Genomic DNA, 5,000 nt, shown 5'->3' on the forward strand with positions numbered 1-5,000 from the left:
TAGGAAACTCTTGACTGTAGCAGCCGGTGTGGAGTGGTGAAAAGAAGGGTAAGGTATGTCATTGGGGTCATCAGGTGGGCACCCTGCTTCATCGACGTTTCGTTGATTGAAGCCCACAACGTCTCCAGAAGGCTCAACGGTGTACCCAGCGTCCCAGGTACACCCCCCTCCATGCCTTACCCTCCATATTCCTGATGGGCTCTGCATGGCAGGGGCGTCCTTTTCCCTGAGGCAGGCCTAAGCCTGACTGCATACCATTTGCCTCTACCTTGCTGCCCAGTTAGGGTCTTTGCGCTTGATCCAGAGCCAGTTACTGCTTTTTTCAGCAGCGCTTGACATGGACTTGATGGCCTGTTGGAGAGAGCGACCCTTCACCCCTATTTTTCTTAGTAAACTCGTAGTAGATGTGGCAACAAATCCCCTGCATCCCACTTCTACTGGGAAGATGCTGGTCTTCCAGCCGTTCTGAGATGCTTCAGCTGCCAGGTCGGAATATTTGTTCTTTTTCCTCTCATAAGCCTCTTCAACCCCATCTTCCCATGGTACTGTTAATTCTACAGCATATGCCAGCTTTTTTGTTGGAGACCACAGGACAATGTCTGGCCGGAGTGTTGTAGCCACTATTTCTGGGGGAAACACAAGTTTTTTATCAAGGTCTACTTCCAATTTCCAATCCCGCGCTGACTGCAGGATGCTTGCATCCTTAGGTGTTGTACTATTTTCTTGATGTTGGCCAGCTGGTACAAAATTTATGAAGTTGACCTGTCCTGCTGATGTTTGTGGGAGATTGTTTGTGGTGGTTCGCCTCTGTTCCATTATTGATGCCAGCTCTCTGAGTACTTGGTTATGCCGCCAAGTATAGCGCCCTTGGGTAAGACTTGTGGTACACCCTGATAGAATATGCCTTAGGGAAGCAGGTACTTGACACAGGGAACAGGCAGGGTCTTCTCCATACCACTCTTTCAGATTTTGGGGGGAGGGTAGCAGGTCATATGTGGCTCTAATGACAAAACTCAGTCGAGCTCCCTCCATCTGCCAGATGTCACGCCAGCTGAGCTTTTTCTTCTCCAGACCCTCCCATTTGGTCCATCTCCCCTGCTTGGCCATTGAGACGGCTTTGGCATATCGCTCTTCCTCCTCCTGTCTCTTGACTTCTCCTATCATTAGCTGTCTCTTCTGTATTGATGTTGCTTTATGCCACAGAGGGTTAGTTTTTGGGATGAGTCCGAACTCTGCCCTCCCATGCTGTACTTGTCCAACTATGTCTCTGAGGTGAAGTGCAGACTTTGCACTCTGAACAGCTTCTAATGGAGTCCACTTCCTTCCCGCTACCACCCGGGGGGCTGCTGTTCGAATGACTGCATCCTCGGATTCAGTTAGGGTCACGACGAGCCTTGCTTTAGTGCATTTGAACTCTTCCACGAGCCCTGTGATTGGTAATTCCAACTTACCATGTCCATAAAGTCCGACAGAACTTAAACAACGTGGAATTCCAAGCCACTGCTTCAACTGTGTGCTTATCAGCCGTTCCAACTTTTCAATCTTGGTGATAGGGATCTCATACACAGTTAATGGCCACAAGAGTCTTGGGAGTATGCCAAACTGAAAGCACCATGACTTGAGTTTTCCTGGCAACAAGGTCTTGTTGATGCGCTCCATGTACATGTTGGTATCATTTTTCAGTTGTTCAAACTGCTCTGTGTCTCTGAGCTTTGAATCATACCATCTCCCCAAGCTCTTTACTGGCATTTCTGAGACAGTTGGGACAGGTGTTCCGCCGACATAAAATCTTTGGTCTTTGACTTGGCCTTTCACGATGGAGATGCTTCTGCACTTATTGGGCTTTAACTTCATCCTCGCCCATGTTATATTCTGATGAAGTTTTTCCAGCAGTCTCTTGGTGCAGGGGACAGTTGTTGTGAGTGTTGTTAAATCATCCATATAGGCTCGAATTGGTGGTAACCTCTGATTACATTGTAGTCTTTCTCCACCCACGACCCATTTTGAGGCTCTTATAATTATCTCCATTGCCATCGTGAAGGCCAATGGGGAGATGGTACACCCCGCCATGATGCCTACCTCCAGCAGTTGCCAACTTGTGGTGAAGCCTGATGTTGTAATGCAAAACTGTAGATCCTGGAAGTAGTGTTTTACTAGATTTGTAATTGTTGTCGGCACCTGGAAGAAATCAAAGGCAGCCCACAGAACTGAATGAGGGACTGACCCGTATGCATTAGCCAGATCGAGGAACAGGACGTGTAGATCTTTCCCTTCTTTCTTTCCAGTCTGGATTTGATGCCATATGATACTGTTATGTTCAAGGCATCCCGAAAAGCCTGCGATGCCAGCCTTTTGGATTGACGTATCAATGAAGTGATTTTGTTTTAAATAGTTTGTCAGTCGTTGTGCCAACACACTGAAAAAGATCTTACCTTCAATGTTCAAAAGGTTTATTTGGCGGAACTGTTCAATGGTGGTTGAATTCTTTTCTTTTGGGATGAACACCCCTCCTGCTCTTCGCCAAGCTTTCGGGATGATTTGCTTGTCCCACACCACTTTCATGTTTTTCAGGATTTTCAAAACATCTGGAGCATTCTTGAAGACATTATATGGTACGCCATTAGGGCCTGGTGCAGATGCCGATCTTGCCTTTTTCACTGCCTGTTTACCTCGCTCAGCTTGGGAGGGCTGATATCAAACTGATGTTGTGGTGGTGATATTGGAGGGATGTCTGTTGGGACAATAATCGGTTCAGCTTTTTTCTCATCAGTATAGATGGTTCTCAGATGCTCTTCAACCTGGTCTCTTGATGTTTTCAGGGATCCACTCTTCTCCTTTGTGAATATGCCTTTCACAAATTTAAAAGGGTCTTTGTAGAAATCTGTTCTGGCTTTTTCCTTCTTTTTACGGCGCATCCGTAGGCTTTCTGCTCGGCGGAGTTTTGAGAGCCTGTGCTTTAGGTCCTCTTGAAGGAAATTGATGCCTTCCCTTTCTTCTACTGTCGCCTTTCTCCACAACTTTCTTAGCCGTCGCCTCTCTTTCACAAGTTGTTGGATTTCCTGCAGCCGACGGGACTTGGGGGCGGGAAGCATGTCTTTCTCACGGACTTGCTCCTTCACTCCACATTTCTCCTCTCCGTAGCTGTAAATAAGATTGCCCATCTTCTCCAGCTTCTTCTCGGCTGATCCTTTGATGTTACTTAGGATAAGGCTTAAGTCTGTGTTAATGCTTTCCCACTCCTTGCTGTTAGACTTCGGCCATTTCACCAATGGCTTCCGTCCTTGCATGTTTTCTTTTTTGTGGTGGGCTGGTTGTTGTCTTGGACTGGTGGTTCTGCCTGAAGCTTCCTCCTTATTCCCTGGGGTGCTGATTCTCTGCGGACTGTGGGTTTCTTCCTGCCGCTGAGTCTCATCCGACTGATTTAACCTTCTTCTTGAAAGAATCCGGTCAATGCGGGGCCCTGGGTTGGTGGTTTTCAGGCATTTCTTCCATCCTTGATGTACCTTTAGACCATGGGTCGATGTTACTTTCGCCCATCCACACCCGCAAGTCTGAAGAACATGTCCATCTGCTAGTTTCTCAAGAGTTTTCCTACTTCCTTCATTCGATGTCATGTCCATTCCAAGGGTCATTACCGGGAGGTCAATCTGTGAGTCTTCTTGCGCCCCTGCTCTCGCAGACTCTAGGGGTATTCTTCTTTTTGAACTTTTCGTAGCCAGATAAGGTGACTCTTGTGCCCTAATAGGGTGACGGAGCCTGCTGCTATGGGTAGCTAGTCCATAACAGCCCCGTTGGGGTCTATTTCCTCCTGTCAGCTGTCTCTCCATGCTGTCACAAAGTCTTTCCCTTGTCGTCAGCTGCACTTTCACAACAGTCACTGGGTTTTCTTCCAGAAGATCAGTAAAGCTAATAGAACTAGATGTTTCAATCCCTTTAGTAGGAAACTCTTGACTGTAGCAGCCGGTGTGGAGTGGTGAAAAGAAGGGTAAGGTATGTCATTGGGGTCATCAGGTGGGCACCCTGCTTCATCGACGTTTCGTTGATTGAAGCCCACAACGTCTCCAGAAGGCTCAACGGTGTACCCAGCGTCCCAGGTACACCCCCCTCCATGCCTTACCCTCCATATTCCTAATGGGCTCTGCATGGCAGGGGCGTCCTTCTCCCAGAGTCAGGCCTAAGCCTGACTGCATACCATTTGCCTCTGCCAGTCTCTTGCTCAAAATCCTTAGTTCATCTCTCAAAAGTAAATATCTGTGTCAATGAACATGTCAGTGCCATCAGAATGACAAATCCTTGTGTCATTGTGTATGAATAAGACGGTCAAATTGCTTAGTCATTTTGTCAATATAACTGTACTCTGGAGGGATGTTCTGATGTAAATATGGCTAAAATTTTGATGACAATTATTGTAAATTGTAAGTTACACCTTAGTGTATGTGGGAGTTTGAATGCAAGAGACTGGAAAAGGAACAGAAAGGAAAAGACAGCACTGCATAGCACAAAGAAAAAAAAACTGAAAAACAAAAGTAGAAATATGAACGTCTAATGGAAATGTATAGAAATATGCTTGACATTTTATGACAACTTGTTCAACCATTTTGCATGTAAAGATGCTATGAACTAATGCCTAAATGTTGTGATGGGTGAGACTATTCAACAGAGACCCAATATAATACATTTTGATCAACATGACATAAGCGACTGATAATGTAGGAAACAGCAGAGAATTGTTTATAATCATTTGCATGGATGTACACAAGCATTTGCAACTTGTTCAAAGAAATGAGAAACTGCTTTTTTGATGTGCACAAGTGACACAATGTGAAGATTGAACAGGTAGCTTTGAGAATTTCAATTCTGATCTGAGAAATGTACCAAAGCGACTGAGAAAAACTGTAAACAAACAATACATGTGTATCAAACTATACGCAGAATTCAAGCAAACTAATCTTAAGAACAACGCAGTGATGATACACTGTGAGAAGACTAAAGGGTTCTAA

General features: G+C 45.6%; 1 protein-coding gene across 1 annotated transcript in view; it reads right to left on the bottom strand.

The window, feature by feature from the left end:
• Nucleotides 1-5,000, bottom strand: part of trpn1 (transient receptor potential cation channel, subfamily N, member 1) — a gene marked incomplete at its 5' end in the record, with an annotated part of 93,872 nt that overhangs the window by 11,203 nt on the left and 77,669 nt on the right. The gene's annotated exons all lie outside the window — the stretch shown is intronic.

Source organism: Gobio gobio, assembly GCF_949357685.1.
Source record: "Gobio gobio genome assembly, chromosome: 11".
In the NCBI taxonomy this organism is placed as follows: domain Eukaryota; kingdom Metazoa; phylum Chordata; class Actinopteri; order Cypriniformes; family Gobionidae; genus Gobio; species Gobio gobio.